Source organism: Coregonus lavaretus, assembly GCF_964263955.1.
Source record: "Coregonus lavaretus genome assembly, contig: HAP1_SCAFFOLD_5483, whole genome shotgun sequence".
Classification (NCBI taxonomy): Eukaryota; Metazoa; Chordata; class Actinopteri; order Salmoniformes; family Salmonidae; genus Coregonus; species Coregonus lavaretus.
The window spans coordinates 22,501-39,827 of record NW_028159374.1 but is presented as its reverse complement, the minus strand read 5'-3'; the positions used below and the strand labels follow the sequence as shown (position 1 = coordinate 39,827).

Here is a 17,327-nt window from a genome sequence, read left to right as displayed (position 1 = left end):
AGACCCTACTCTCTGAGTAGTCGTGAGAAACAAGGTCTCTTAATTACTTGTAATTGCGTAAACCTCGAGAGTGCGTCCTCATTTCTTTTCACGCTAAAAAAATGAGGTTCAGCGATTGAAGTAATTATGACATTCTCTTTGTGCCGAATCAACAGTTTTCCGCCGAGACGTCGCAAGAGGATTTCTTTCTGGCTCTGCAAAAAATAAGCATTTTCAAAACTCCCCTCCTCGCTTCGAGGCCCAATTACTTTTCGACAGCAGCGCAGGCAGCAGAGAAACATTTTCATTTTTATTTTCTCTCCCCAGTTTGTGTTTTAGACAGTTTAAGATGAGAACTAGTGGAATTATGGGAGTAGTTTAATACTTCACATAGATACATTTGGAGTCGCCCTAATGATTGTATTAATTATAATAGACATTTAATCTATGATTAACTCCCAGGCCCATTCGATGTGACTTTGAACAAATTAATGACTTCTCCGAGTGGCGCTAGCCCGAGTGAGAGCTTGGACTTCATTACTGACCCTTTAGTGGTTATTTCTTTCTCTAGGCTTGAGTTTATAAGTGCACTGCGGACTGCGTTTAGCCTACTGTACTATCTGATATTTAAGTCATGAAACAAAATAGAAACTAGGGAGGTAGTCTTCAGAAAATGGTTCCCTGTGAGAGACTTCAGGGTATTACACGCCTCCACAAACAGGAACTTTACAGCTTGAATATGTGTGGCAGAGAATACAATGTTGCAAGCTGTTTTAGATGACTGTGGGCTACCACATTCACGAGTTGACTACATCAAGTTGATAGTGAGTTCATTTCAGTATAGTTTGGAAATTGTTGCTACTTTAGGTCAGGGGATACCACACTTCCCAAAAGTCATTGTGCCGCAAATCAATTCAATCCAAACAGGTAGACATTTGCAGTGCTATAATCCCAAAACAATGTTGCTATAATCCTCAGAGGAGTGTAGTAAGCTTATCATCCTTTTTGAAGACAATACTACATTTCCCACAATCTTTTGCATAGTCAGTCCGGTGTCAGGGAGTCTTACCACGATAAGGTCATTGAAGAGGAAGACTTCTCTCTGGTGGCTGCCTGTTTCTGGCCTTGTTGACGTCCGTCACCTCAAAACAGACGGCTACAGCACACCAATCTTCTGTGGGGAACAGACAGAACCTACAGAGAGAGAGAGAGAGAGAGAGAGAGAGAGAGAGAGAGAGGAGAGAGAGAGAGAGAGAGAGAGAGAGAGAGAGAGAGAGAGAGAGAGAGAGAGAGAGAGAGAGAGAGAGAGAGAGAGAGAGAGAGAGAGAGAGAGAGAGAGAGAGAGAGAGAGAGAGAGAGAGAGAGAGAGAGAGAGAGAGAGAGAGAGAGAGAGAGAGAGAGAGAGAGAGAGAGAGAGAGAGAGAGAGAGAGAGAGAGAGAGAGAGAGAGAGAGAGATTGATTTTAGAACAAAGCTTTATAGGCACAATCAAATGTATTTATATAGCTAATTCAAAAATACAACACTCTGCAGAGTGAGAGAAAGAGGGAGAGAGAAAAAAATGTATTTTGCTGAAAAATAAGAAGTTTAACTCCACCACTTTTCATTGACGTCTTCCAAGATCTCCAAGCACAATGATATGCTACCCTGTTCTACTGTGGGCTGCAACAGAATTACACCGCTGAGCATTCCTCTCCTGTCAATAACTGCCTCCATAAATCCAAAGGATTCTGCTACATAAGGTCTTGTCGATTAATCTGCTCAGGCTGATAGGACAGCTATGCCTGTAAAAACTACCATTTAGCCTGCTTTCTTAGAAAACTTCACATTCTCAGAAATGAAAGAAAGGAGAGAATGGTCAGAGAACAGAAAGAAGGGGATAAACTGATGCCGTTGGCGAGCCAAGCAGGGGGGGGGAAAGAGGGTGGAGGGGAGGGTGAGCGAGAGAGAGAGCAAAAGAGATAGAGAGAGAGACCAAAAAGAGAGAGAGAGAGAGAGTGAGAGAGAGAGAGGAAAGGTGGAGAGAGTGTTGTTGATTAAGGGTGTCATGGCCGTGGCCCATCGATCTCTCTGTGCTCCATTGACTCCTTAAAGAGAGGCTCTGATCTTTTAGCCTGCAAGGGGTTTTCTAAAGTACAGTGAACCTCACAGACAAGGTCAAGTTGTTCCTCTTTTTCTCACCCTTGGCTATAGTTACATCTTCCCCCTCTCCTTCTCTTCTCCCCTCTTGCTCTCTCTCTCTCTTTCTTTTCTCTTATAGTGGAGGAAAAAGACTAGCAACACTAATAAATGGAGAGTGGTGAACTGAAACGGTAGGTGATGTTTGGCGTAACAGTTCAAGTGACTGTGCTGTACACAGAAGGGTTTGGGTTGAACTGCTGTGCAGAGATACAGTCTGGGACATAAGCAGGTGGTCCGACCCCCATTTAAAGCTGCAATATGTAACTTTTTGGGTGACCTGACTAAATTCAAATAGAAATGTGAGTTATAGATTTGTCATTCTCATTAGAAAGCAAGTCTAAGAAGCGGTTGATCTTTTCTATGTACACTTTTCTAGCTTCCTGTACTTACGTTTTTGTGTCTTTTACTTTTGGTTTTGTACACCAGCATCAACAGCTGAAAGTACAATATTTTGGGTTTGCCCCAAACATAACACTTGTATTCAAGTTAATTGCTTTACCATATGTTTTGCAGTATTACTTAATGCCTTGTTGCAAACAGGATCCATGTTTTGGAATATATTTATTCTGTACAGGGCTTCCTTCTTTCACTCTGTCAATTAGGTTAGTATTGTGATTACTACAATGTTGTTGATCCTGTCACACCCTGATCCGTTTCACCTGTCATGTGCTTGTCTCCACCCCCACCAGGTGTCTCCATTTGTCCCCATTATCCCTGTGTATTTAGACCATTGTTTTCTGTTTGTCTGTTGCCAGTTTCGTCTTGTCTCGTCAAGCTTACCAGCGGTTTGCCTGTACTCCTGTTTTTCACTAGTCCCTGTTTTCTGGTTTTGGACCATTGTGTCTGCCCTGACCCTGACCCTGAGCCTGCCTGCCGTTCTGTACCTTGTGACACTGTTCTGGATTACTGACCTATGCCTGCCCCGACCCTGAGCCTGCCTTCCGTTTCTGTACCTTTCGGACTCTGGCTCTGGATTACTGACCTCTGCCTGCCCTTGACCTGTCGTTTGCCTGCCCCCTGTTTTGTAAATAAATGTTTGCTATTTCGAACTGTCTGCATCAGGGTCTTATCATGAGCCTTGATAGATCCATCCTCAGTTTTCTCTATCACAGCCCTTAAACTCTACCCATTTAAAGTCACCATTGGCCTCATGGTGAAATCCCTGAGTGGTTCGTTCCTCTCCGGCAATTGAGTTAGGAAGGACGCCTGTGTCTTTGTAGTGACTAGTGTAATTAATCACTTCACCATGCTTAAAGGGATATTCAATGTCTGCTTTTTATTTACCCATCAACCAATAAGTGCCTTCTTTACGAGGCATTGGAAAACCTCCCTGGTCTTTGTGGTTGAATCAGTGTTTTAAATTCACTGCTCAACTGAGGGACCTTACAGATAATTGTATGTGTGGGGTACAGAGATGAGGTAGTCATTCAAATATCATGTTAAACGCTATTATTGCATACAGTGAGTCCATGCAACTTATTATGTGACTTATTAAGCAAATGTTTACTCCTGAACTTATTTGGCTTTCCATAACAAATTGGTTGAATATTTCTTAACTCAAGATATTGCAGTTTTTCATTTTTGATTAATCTTTTTTTCATTTTTTAAAATCTAAAAACAATTCCACTTTGACATTATGGGGTATTGTGTGTAGCCAGTGAAACATCTACATTTAATCAATTTTAAATTCAGGCTGTAACAACAAAATGTGAGAAAAGTCAAGGGGTGTGAATACTTATTAAAATGTATATTATTTATCCAATGTACAGACTGACTCCCAGAGGGCAGTCTTAAGGATATAGTAGCTCACAGTATAGAGACACTCGTCGGAGGCGTAAGGGTTATGCTAGGTCTCTTCACAATAATAATAATAACTGTGTATCCCCTCAGGAGTAACATGAGAATTAACTGGATATGACGCTAGTCTAATTAATAGGATTAACTGTTGAGCGATACTTAGGGTCCAATACAAAACGATAAGACAGAATGTCATGGGGCTGTAGAGAGAGAGAGAGAGAGAGAGAGAGAGAGAGAGAGAGAGAGAGAGAGAGAGAGAGAGAGAGAGAGAGAGAGAGAGAGAGAGAGAGAGAGAGAGGAGAGAGAGAGAGAGAGAGAGAGAGAGAGAGAGAGAGAGGAAGAGAGAGAGAGAGAGAGAGAGAGAGAGAGAGAGAGAGAGAGAGAGAAGAGAGAGAGAGAGAGAGAGAGAGAGAGAGATGGAGGGAGAGAGGAGAGGGAGAGATGGAGGGAGAGAGAGAGAGAGAGAGATGGAGGTAGAGAGAGAGAGAGAGAGAGAGAGAGAGAGAGAGAGAGATGGAGGGAGGGAGAGAAGCAATAATGAGGTCGAGAGAAAGAGAGTGATACAGAGAGAGAGGGGTGAGGGAAACAGAGAGAGGAAAATGTGACTAATGAAGGAGTGATAGTGATTGAAAAGAGTGAAAGAGAGTGGGTCGTTCAGAAGTGGTGAGTTAAGGTGAGCTCCATGGGGTTCTGTCATGTGCATACCGTGGCCAGTACCAATACAGAGGGCTTCTCCATGATTTGGGCCTTTTTTATTAGGCAGATAACACAGCAAAACAGAACCTTCGGGGAATGATCCAAATACCCTCTCCTTCCCACTCTCACCTCTCTCCATCTTTCCCTCCATCCCTCTTTCTTCTCTTCCTGGGTGTTTATTCCCTTACTTCCCCCACTCACTCTCTCTCCCCTTCTCTCCCTTTCTCTCTCTCTCTCTCTCTCTCTCTCTCTCTCTCTCGCTTCTGAATGGTTAAATAAAGAGCTTTAAAAGTAAAAAGTCTCTCTCTCTCCCTCTCCCTCTCCCTCCTTCCCTATTTTCTCTCCATATCCTGCAAGCTAACACAGAGCCTCCTGCCTAGCTCCTCAAACATGCAAGGCAGTCACACTCCTCATAGAAGGAGGCAGTCATTAGCTGGGATGCTATGCTAATGATGCTGTGCTCATTCTCCCTTTAGCCTAATAATATGAAACTGCACAGTGGGTGAAGCTTGTTGATTGCTTGTGTCATTATCACCTGCACTGCAATACTGAGGTAGTATGAACTGTATAGTACTGTGGAGTACTGTTGAAGTAGTATGAACTGCACAGTACTGTGGAGTACTGTTGAAGTAGTATGAACTGCACAGTACTTTGGAGTACTGTTGAAGTAGTATGAACTGTATAGTACTGTGGAGTACTGTTGAAGTAGTATGAACTGCACAGTACTGTGGAGTACTGTTGAAGTAGTATGAACTGCACAGTACTGTGAGTACTGTTGAAGTAGTATGAACTGTATAGTACTGTGGAGTACTGTTGAAGTAGTATGAACTGTATAGTACTGTGGAGTACTGTTGAAGTAGTATGAACTGCACAGTACTGTGGAGGTACTTGTTGAAGTAGTATGAACTGCACAGTAATGTGGAGTACTGTTGAAGTAGTATGAACTGCACAATACTGTGGAGTACTGGTGAGGTAGTATGAACTGTATAGTACTGTGGAGTACTGTTGAAGTAGTATGAACTGCACAGTACTGTGGAGTACTGTTGAGGTAGTATGAACTGTATAGTACTGTGGAGTCCTGTTGAGGTAGTATGAACTGCACAGTACTGTGGAGTACTGTTGAGGTAGTATGAACTGTATAGTACTGTGGAGTACTGTTGAGGTAGTATGAACGGTATAGTACTGTGGAGTACTGTTGAGGTAGTATGAACTGTATAGTATTGTGGAGTACTGTTGAGGTAATATGAACTGTATAGTACCTTATAGTACTGTGGAGTTAGTATGAACCGTATAGTACTGTATAGTACTGTTGAGGTAGTATGAACTGTATAGTACTGTGGAGTACTGTTGAAGTAGTATGAACTGCACAGTACTGTGGAGTACTGTTGAAGTAGTATGAACTACACAGTACTGTGGAGTACTGTTTAAGTAGTATGAACTGCCAGTACTGTGGAGTACTGTTGAAGTAGTATGAACTGCACAGTACTGTGGAGTACTGTTGAAGTAGTATGAACTGCACAGTACTGTGGAGTACTGTTGAAGTAGTTTGAGTTGTATAGTACTGTGCAGTACTGTTGAAGTAGTATGAACTGCACAGTACTGTGGAGTACTGTTGAAGTAGTATGAACTGTATAGTACTGTGGAGTACTGTTGAAGTAGTATGAACTGTATAGTACTGTGGAGTACTGTTGAAGTAGTATGAACTGTATAGTACTGTGGAGTACTGTTGAAGTAGTATGAACTGTATAGTACTGTGGAGTACTGTTGAGGTAGTATGAACTGTACAGTACTGTGGAGTACTGTTGAGGTAGTATGAACTGTATAGTACTGTGGAGTCCTGTTGAGGTAGTATAAACTGAACGTTGTGGTAGTATGATCATTTAATCATTGTCTGCTAAGTTACTGTAAAAGAAGACACCATTCCAAAGTCCTTCAGTCTTTTCCATTAGCGTCGTTAGCGAACGCTGTAACTACCTTTCCTCAGCACTGTCAGCCGAGCCCATTAGCCATTTTATGCATTAGCATCTCCACCATTATCAAAGGCTCATTATCAGCACTGCAATCATTAACTCAGGTCATTACTCAATCTATCTGTATTAGCCAGCTACTCGCAACATGAGTCTTTTAGCTTTTTAGGTAAGATTGGTGCAATCAACACACATGTTTAGTTTGATAAAATCGTAGTTATTTATCCAGGAAGTCCCATTGAGGTCAGAATACCTCTTTTACAAGGGAGACCAGGCAGAGGTCAGTGTAATGGTTTAGTTGAACAATGTTTGGTGTAACAGAGTAATATATACTGTATCTTCAGTGTAACAAAAATGTTCAGTAGTCCATGTGAGCATTGAACCCACAACCTTGGTATCATAAGCACCACACTCTAACCATCTTAGCCAATGGGAAAACGTCATGACTGCGGTCGGATTAGATAGATATACAGTATCAGTCAAAAGTTTGGACACACCTACTCATTCAAGGGTTTTTCTTTATTTTTAACTAATTTCTACATTGTAGAATAATAGTGAAGACATCAAAACTATGAAATAACACATATGGAATCATGTAGTAACCAAAAAAGTGTTAAACAAATCCAAATATATTTTAGATTTTAGATTCTTCAAAGTAGCCACCCTTTGCCTTGATGACAGCTTTGCACACTCTTGGCATTCTCTCAACCAGTCACTTTGACTGGTACTGTACCTTGATGGGCTAACCCACGTGTCAAACTCATTCAGAGTGACTGCGGGTTTTCGCTCTTCCCTTGGACTTGATTGATGAATTAAGGTCACTAATTAGTAAGGAACTCCTCTCACCTGGTTGTCTAGGTCTTAATTGAAAGGAAATACCAAAAACCAGCAGACACTAGGCCCTCCATGGAATGAGTTTGACACCCTTGGGCTAACTTATTGCACTGGGTATCTTCTCAAACTAAATCAACCTTGCTCTTGAGTGACCAAAACAGCTCAAATACTTCTTATTCTTTTCAGATGTATCTGTCAATGATAAATGACTAGCTATAGGATGACTGAGTGGCTTCTGTCACCAAGTAAACATTGATGGATCAGTCAGGCACCATCCATTACGGTGTGTGTGTGCATCTGTGTGTGCGTGTGCATTTGCATCTGTGTGTGAGAGTGTGTGTACACGCGGCTACATGGGGATCTGCGCAGGTGATTGAAAGACCGCTCGTGCCTGTCAATGCAATAAAATTCTACTCCGATGCGCTCTGCAGAGATTGGGAGAACAGTGCACATCGCAACGCATCCAGGGGACACTCTGATCCAACTCTGATCGGAGTAATTGTTTGACATTGCGATTTTTGTGTGATTTATTTGACTGAAATCTATATTCTGCTTGTACCCCCCAAATATGTCACTTGTCCCGAACAAGCATTAATGTCAAGCCCTGGTGTCCTTACTGTCTTCATGCCCACGATGGACTGCTCCACCTTGGTGACGTAGGTGACGTGGTCTTCATTGGAGCGCAGCTCTCTCTGTTGGATCCTCTCATAGATGCCCACCACCATGTCTCTGGGAATGTCAGCGCCGTCATCCACCCCTAGACACACACACACACACACACACACACACACACAAACCATGTTCTAGAAACAGTGGCAATGTTTGAGAGGCCTAAACACGCATGCAATCCCAAATACACAGACATCCACACAGAGGCACAGTGACACAAGCCTGTATCTACTGTAAACTACTGAAAACTACTGTAAGATACTGTAAACTATTGTAAACCATTGTAAACTAATGTAAACCACTGTAAACTCCTGTAAGCTACTGCAAACTCCTGTAAGCTACTGTACACTACTGTAAACTACTGTAAACTATTGTAAGATACTGTAAACTATTGTAATATACTGTAAACTACTGTAAACCATTGTAAACTGTTGTAAGCTACTGTAAACTATTATAAGCTACTGTAAACTATTGTAAGATACTGTAAACTACTGTAAACTACTGTAAGCTATTGTAAGCTACTGTAAACTACTGTAAGCTATTGTAAAATACTGTAAAATATTGTAAGCTACTGTAAACTACTTTAAAATAGTGTGCGCTACTGTAAACTACTGTAAACTACTGTAAACTATTGTATTCTACTATAAGCTACTGTAAACTACTGTAATCTACTGTTAGATACTGTAAACTAATGTAAACTATTGTAAACTACTGTAAACTACTGTAATTTACTGTAAACTACTGTAAACTATTGTAAACTATTGTAAGCTACTGTAAACAATTGTAAACTATTGTAAGCTACTGTAAACCACTGTAAACTATTGTAAGCTATTGTAAGCTACTGTGAACTACTGTAAGCTATTGTAAGCTACTGTAAACTATTGTAAGCTACTGTAAACTACTGTAAACTACTGTAAACTACTGTAGACTATTGTAAGCTACTGTAAGATACTGTAAACTACTGTAAGCTACAGCACCACAGCACATACATACATGCATGCAGAAACAGCCCAGCCCATGACACATTCAGTAGTCTTTCTATTGTGTGTGTATGTGTGGGTTCGGCGTGTGTGTGGGTGTGTGTGTATGCGTGATTTCATGTCTGTGCATGTGTGTGTGTATTCACCTCAGTGAAGCTTTGAAATAAGAGAGTTGAATGGTGAATGCTCTGTGTTCCTCCTGTTCCAAGGCCAGTGAATGTGTCAGAGCCACAGGAAGCTCCCTCCAACACACACACACACACCACGTTGGGCACAGCGCACCAAACACACACACACCACGTTGGGCACAGCGCACCAAACACACACACACCACGTTAGGCACAGCGCACCAAACACACACACACCACGTTGGGCACAGCGCACCAAACACACACACACCACGTTGGGCACAGCGCACCAAACACACACACACCACGTTGGGCACAGCGCACCAAACACACACACACCACATTGGGCACAGCGCACAAAACCCACACACTCAGTCCAGATCACAGAGCACGACCAAACACACACACTCATATCTCAGTCATGATCACAGAGCACAAACAAACACACTCATTCAAAGCACACCATCAAACACACACATATAGCGCCTCTACATAATCTATCAACACACACACAGGCACGCACACACACCACACAACCCCACACACACATACATTCTATTAAAATAATGACAGAAGCAAATGTTAAATTAGTTAATTGCAAAAAACCTCCCCTTGATGTTATGAAATATCCCAAGCCTCAAAAGATTCAGACACCACGTAGCTCTGAATAAAGCACTTCTTCAAAATATTCAGACTCCACATAGCTCTGAATAAAGCACTTCAAAATATTCAGACTCCACATAGCTCTGAATAAAGCACTTCAAAATATTCAGACTCCACATAGCTCTGAATAAAGCACTTCAAAATATTCAGACTCCACATAGCTCTGAATAAAGCATTTCAAAATATTCCGACTCCACATTGCTCTGAATAAAGCACTTCTTCAAAATATTTAGACTACAGATTGCTCTGAATAAAGCACTTCTTCAAAATATTCAGACTCCACATAGCTCTGAATATAGCACTTCTTCCCCTCAGCTGGGGACTGGGGGGAACATATCAGCTGGGGACTGGGGGGAACATATCAACTGGGGACTGGGGGTAACATATCAACTGGGGACTGGGGGTAACATATCAGCTGGGGACTGGGGGTAACATATCAACTGGGGACTGGGGGTAACATATCAACTGGGGACTGGGGGTAACATATCAACTGGGGACTGGGGGTAACATATCAACTGGGGACTGGGGGTAACATATCAACTGGGGACTGGGGGTAACATATCAACTGGGGACTAGGGGTAACATATCAACTGGGGACGGGGGAACATATAAACTGGGGACTGGGGGGAACACATCAATTGGGGACTTGGGGGAACATATCAACTGGGGACTGGGGGGAACATATCAACTGGGGACTGGGGCGAACATATCAACTGGGGACTGGGGGGAACATATCAACTGGGGACTTGGGGGAACATATCAACTAGGGACTGGGGGGAACATATCAACTGGGGACTGGGGGGAACATCCTGTATCATTTGGCCGTGAGGCTGCCCTCTAGATAGACCCCATTATAACCAGGGTGGTTCACTGAGGAGCAATTGAGGCTGCTAGGTCGGGCAAATGTAGACACTCGTCAGAGCAGTGACACAGATGCACCCTTGGATATGCTGAGGCATCACTCAACATTATGGAGTCAGCACAGTGGGAGGAAGAGGAGCAGGGTGTGTGTGTGGGGGGGGGGGGATGTGTGTGTGTGAGAGAGATTGAGAGGGGAGAGAGAGAGAAATAAAGATATAGGAGAGAGAGAGAGAGGGAGTGAGAGAGAGAGAGCGATTGAGAGAGAGCTGCTTACTGTGTCTTTCTCCTGATGTCTCTTCTTTTATGTATTCTCTCCATCTCTCCCTGAACAAATTCAGGTAGTACATCTGACTGCAACAACCACATACTACGGCCGTCCCTATGCTAGGCCCTTTGGTCCAGGACCAGCATGGCCCACCCCTGTGATAGGCCCTTTGGTCCAGGACCAGCATGGCCCACCCCTGTGATAGGCCCTTTGGTCCAGGACCAGCATGGCCCACCCCTGTGCTAGGCCCTTTGGTCCAGGACCAGCATGGCCCACACCTGTGATAGGCCCTTTGGTCCAGGACCAGCATGGCCCACCCCTGTGCTAGGCCCTTTGGTCCAGGACCAGCATGGCCCACCCCTGTGATAGGCCCTTTGGTCCCGTACTCCAAAGAGACTTCACTATAGTACAATTAGATACATTAACAGTAAAACATTTATATATGGAGACGTTTCTAGAATACAATGTAAGTCATTAAACTAATTCTATGTGCAACGGCGGTACAATTAGACACATCAAGAGTTATACTAATTGTGTGAACACTGCCATATTTTGATACATCAAAAGTAAGACATTTATATATATGGAATGGTTTCTAGGATAAAATACAAGTCATTATACTAATTATATTCAGTGTCAATACATCAGGTTAGAAATTGCAGAATGTTTTTACATTTCTGGTCCAGTGTAATTGAGTCAGTGAGCACTCCTCTGTTATTCATTAATTAACACTTAACTGTGTTTTTCCCTCCACTCAAAATATAGAGTGAGAGAGGAGGAAGGAGGGAGGGAGGGAGGGAGGGAGGGAGGGAGGGAGGGAGAAAGGGTGGAGGTAGGGAGAGAGACAGTAAGAGAGAGAAGGCTGAAAGATAGAAAGAGAGAGAACTAAGGAAAGAGAGAGAGGGAAAGAGAAGTAGACAGTCAGACAGAGAGAGAGAAAGAGAGAGAGAGAGAGAGAGAGAGAGAGAGAGAGAGAGAGAGAGCAAGGGAGAGGAAAAACAGAAAGAGAGATAGGACACAAACAGAGGGAGAGGGAGAAAGCCAAGCATCGTGGCATATCCTAATTTACATGAGACACCCCGATTGATTTTCCGACTTAATGTAATTGTGTGGAGCCATCCGGATGAATCCATTAAAGTTGTACCGTATTGATCCCACATTCCTGATGGATCCCTCCCTGGCAGAGGAAAACTATGATGCCGCTCTATCTTACCAACGTCCCAAATGGCACCCTATTCCTTATATAGTGCACTACTTTTGACCACGGCCCATAGGGAATAGGGTGCCATGGACCCTGGTCAAAGGTAGTGCACTATATAGAGAACAGGGTGCCATTTGGGATGAAACTGGTTTGAATTAGAGTAGGCTGACTGTTAGGGACAATGGATTGGGACTTTATCCGTCTTCTCTTGTTACACGGATATTAAATCCGCTACGGACATTTCAAACACTGGCAAATCATTGCAGCGATCTGATAGGTTGAATATCCTGTCGTCGCTGTAGATTCAAGATTTAGTGGCCTCTGTGAAAGGCTACACCATGTAGAAGCTATTTGGATAGGGTGTTAGTAGTAACTAACTAACTACTAACTAACTAACTAGTAACTACCTAACTAGTAACTACCTAACTAGCAACTAACTAGTAACTACCTAACTAGTAACTAACTAACTAGTAACTAACAAACTAGTATAAAGTAAGTAGTAATGAACTATTACTTACCCGTTCCCCTCCCCTCCTCTACTCCCACCCTCCCCCTCCTCCCCATCTACCGCTCCAACACACACGCACAAACACACACACACTATATTAAAATAATGCCTCACCACGGAGGTTGCGTATGAAGTCCTCCAGCATCATCTTGCGGTCAGGCTTGATGTTGGGTGAGTACATGTCTGTGTTGAGGAGGATGATAGCGAAGGCCAGGATGAAGATGGTGTCGGGGTTGTGGAACTGCTGCACCACGTCCGGGTTACACATGCAGTAGCGCTGACTGGAGATGGTGGGGGGCAGGGGGAAAGGAGGGAGGGGGTAGAGAGGGGGTTAGTATTTGTAGACTGACTTGATTATACACAACGGTTGTGGTCCTTCAAATCAGCAAAAACCCATAAACCAGTCTTATTTCTTATGCAACAAAAACCTCACAACCAGGACCCATAAGACCCCACACCCCCCCAGAGGATCTGGAAAGAGGAACATGATGCATGGTAAGAGAGATCCAACAATCTTGTCATAGCATAGATCTCCCGGCCTCTTCCTCAACAGAAACCTGCCAATTCACCTTGTTATATTACCATTACCTCATCACTACCAACCAGAATATACAGATAAGATGAAGTCCCTTCTCCCTAGCCACCACAAAGAACCTGGCAAACCAGCAGACAGACAGTCGTTCTGACAGTAGTCAAATCAATCAATCAAATGTATTTTATAAAGCCCTTTTTACATCAGCAGTTGTCACAAAATGCTACATAACTAGTGCAGTAGTGTTTTACGCTGTGCCCCATGGGATAGACAGCAGAAATATCCCTGCCTAGGCACCTCTGCAGTAAAGATGACACAGGGTTGATGGAGGTCCCAGAGAACATCCTGAGATCTGAGAGGAGGCACAGCAGGAGAGGGAAATACTGCTGGCCTAGCAGCTCCACACACCAACCACCCCTCGTCAATCTAACTGGCAGAGACACCTAAGTGTGTGTGTGGAGTGTGTGTGTGTGTGTTTGACTGAGTGTTTATTTGATGACTAAGTGTGTGTGTGTGTATGTGTGTGTGTGTGTGTGTCTATACTAGTACAGTCAGTCTATCTGCTTGGGGGCGTTGTGAGAGGATGAAACATGAGGGCCTGTCCATGCCTTAACAGATAGCAGAGTCCATAGAGTATAGAGTGTGATTTAGAATCCTCCACAGTGAAAACCCAGAACTCTCCAGACACTACCATTTAAATGACATTATGGGCAAAAACTGGTTGAATCATCATTGTTTCCACATCAATTCAACCAGAAAAAAATAAAATGTGATGATGTTGACTTTTAACCTAAATCCAATGACAGGACGACATTTTTAGTTGATTTCATGTTGAATTCACGTTAGTTGACAACTCAATCAAATGTAAATCAAAACTAGAAGTTGAACTGATGTCTGTACCCAGTGGGGTGACTGCACTGCTCGCTACAGTATGTCACAATGCATACGTACTCGCTCAGTGATAATGCTGTATTCATCATAGGTTGCATCCCAAATGGCACACTATTCCCTACATAGGGGCCCTACTTTGAGGGCCCTGGTCAAAAGTAGTGCACTAAATAGGGAATAGGATGCTATTTGGAACGCCGCCATATTGTCACGCTATGCTCTCCTCTGCATTGGCAGCCAATTCAAGTCTGTTATTTTTACCGTAGCATGGCGTGAGATTCCACACGGAAGCTTCCTTTGTTAATTAATCAATCTATTATTTCAACGTGTGTGTGTGTGTGTGTGTGTGTGTGTGTGACACCCCATAGGGCCTCTACTAGAGCGTAAAGTGTAATTCCATATTAATAAATGATGGTTTCCAGGTAGGCTGGCCCGGCCTCCCTCCGGAGTCATGTGACCACTGAGCTGCATGATTGGAATCTACGTCTCAGTGGGCCAGGAATACACACAGGTAGTGGACTAGCTATGTAGGGAATAAGTTGCCATTTGGGACGCAGACCGTGTACTCAGTTTGGGGTTCATCCCCACTGATTCTGCATCATCTAATGGAGACTAGCCTTTTACCTGAAAAATAACTTGTCTTAAGCCACATATTGTATGGTTTGCAGCAGTTGCACCATTAAGAACTGTGGTTAGACTTTAAGGAAGGCCTTGTAGCCAATCAAAGCACAATAGCTTTTTCTTATGAATAATAAAGTCTGTGTTCTATACATTTCTCTTTGCTTTTCTACCTGAAAGAGTGAAATACCAGATATCCCTAGAAAGAGAAAACCCTATATTCCCTTCCCTTCCTTTATTTCAGTGAAGGGAGTAAGGAATCGTGTGTGTGTATATGTGTGTGTGTGTGTATGTGTGTGTGCGTGTGTGTGTGTGTGAATGCCTCTCTGGCCTCAGAAACTGCCAAACAGTGTTGGGTTCATTATTAGCTGACACACGCCAAGCTACAGAAGCTGCCAGGTGTTTATTTTCTCCTCTCTTGTGATTCTTCACACATTCTCTCTCTCCCTTTCCTCCCCCTCTCTCTCATTTCCCTGCCACCAGCCTTTCTTGATGTGTTTACATTCATAGCTCTTTTTCTATCCGTCTCTCCCTTTCTTTCTTTAAGTCTCTCCCTATCCCCTCACTCTCTATGAAGTCTGTCTCTCTCCCTCCCTCCCGTCATCTTTCTCTCTGTCTCAGACTCTCTCTCTCGTTCTCTCTCCTTCAAGTCTCTCCCCCTCTCTCTTTTTCTATTCCTCACTCTCTCCATCTCTGTTTGGGGGAGCAGGGGAGGCAGGCGGAGATGAGAGAGCTGTGCTTATGCAACAGTGCTTATTTATAAACCTCTCCTCCCTCCTTCCCTCCCTCCTTTCCTCCCTGACTCTTTACTCCACCCCTCTCTGTGCCACACGCACTCGGTGCCAATCGTACCCAAAACAAATACCAGCCGTCAGTCTCCGTGCCCGCTCACGACAACAACAACACTCTTGTTAGCAACGCACCTTGACAAACGTGACAGCTGGCCATATCGTAATTGGAGCGGGTATTCAAGGACACTGGTTAGCGCAGAGCATCGCAGCTGTGGCATAAATGGGATAACCATTTAGACTCGGAAACCAGGAAGTTGTACTTATCCTGTCTGTTGAGATTGCCTGTTGTTTCAGAGCACCTAGCCAAGAGGAAGGCTGGGTCAACCATCTAAATGGAGGGAGGGTTGAAACTAGCCCGATTTAACCAGTCTGAATGCAGTGAAACAATGGTGCGTGCAGCATTCAGGCTGGATAACCAGGCTATGTAGAAACTGGAAAGTTTGGATGGGATTTGGGTTGACTGGTGAAGTGAGACGTGAACTGAAAAAACTCCTAGCACTGTGTTTTAGGCTCAGACACACATGGACCTTAGTGCTATCGGCAATGTCCTGCCCACCCATGGACAACAAGAGGGCAGAGACACTATAGGGCTGTGCCTCGCCTGATGTTGAGCTTAACTCACTTGAACGTTGCCGTCTTCTAGGCCTTCTAAACCTGAGACAAAGGTATCTCTGTTTGTCCCAGTAGTGACCTCATATGTTCATAACTGACTGACTTTGTACTGGATTTGGATGACTTATCTGAATTGTCTTGTTTTTTCAGCCCTGTGTCAAACCCCCTTCCAGGATGAGTTTAGTTTATAGTTTAGTTTAGTTTAGTAAGATACCTATTAGTCCATCAATGCTACTCTTCCTGGGATTATTCACAAAGCAATATATCACACACACACACACAAATGATTGATTGATTAATTGATTAATAGATTGATTGACTAAATGATTGATTGACTGACTGATTGACTGACAGACTGACTGAATAATGGAGCTCACCTGAAGGCCTCGATCAGTCTCTCCACCTTCTGGGCCTCTCCCTGGACTCTGATGTGAGCCTGGAACTTCCTCAGAGCCTCGTCCAGCTCCATCCCTGAGAAATCCATCTCATCCACCACACAACTACAGGAAAGAAAGAGAAGGAGGGAGGCAGAGAGAGAGAGAGGGAAGGGGTGGAGAAAGGGAGAGAGATAGAGAGAAAGAGATAGAGGGAGGGAGACAGAGAGGCAGAGAGAGAGAGAGAGAGAGAGAGAGAGAGAGAGAGAGAGAGAGAGAGAGAGAGAGAGAGAGAGAGAGAGAGAGAGAGAGAGAGAGAGAGAGAGAGAGAGGGAGGGAGGGAGGGAGGGAGGGAGGGAGGGAGGGAGGGAGGGAGGGAGGGAGGGAGGGAGGGAGGGAGGGAGGAAGGAAGGGAAAGAGATGGAGGGAAGGAGGGAGAGAGGCAGAGAGAGAGAGAGAGAGAGAGGGAGAGAGAGAGAGAGGACGGGATGGGGGGGTGGAGAACGGGAGAGAGATAGGGGAAGGGAGGGAAAGAAAGAGACATATGTTACTTCTTCAGGAATCTGTAAACCCCAGTTAGTATTCACATCAGACGCCACTTCCATTTCCACTTCCCCTGCCCTTGCGGCCGTGGGGAGGTGAACCCAGAAACGACTCAGAACTATCGGTAACAACTTTCACAACTTTCACTATGTCTACTTCAAGGTCAGTTTCGCCCAGGTATTATCCATGCATGGATGCAAGGACACCAGGGACAGGGCCCATCTAGCCCGGCTACACCGCT

At 43.9% G+C, this 17,327-nt stretch overlaps 1 pseudogene across 1 annotated transcript in view; it reads right to left on the bottom strand.

Annotated features, from left to right (window-relative positions):
• Positions 1 to 1,048: 1,048 nt before the first annotated feature.
• LOC311122947 (IQ motif and SEC7 domain-containing protein 3-like) overlaps positions 1,049 to 17,327 on the bottom strand; it is a 32,433-nt pseudogene continuing 16,154 nt past the window's right edge. Inside the window, exons 3-6 of the transcript in view lie at positions 16,547 to 16,669; positions 12,843 to 13,009; positions 8,071 to 8,210; positions 1,049 to 1,173 (exon numbers count right to left, since the gene is read on the bottom strand). The product of the transcript in view is annotated as an IQ motif and SEC7 domain-containing protein 3-like (transcript). The remainder of the gene's footprint in view (positions 1,174 to 8,070; positions 8,211 to 12,842; positions 13,010 to 16,546; positions 16,670 to 17,327) is intronic.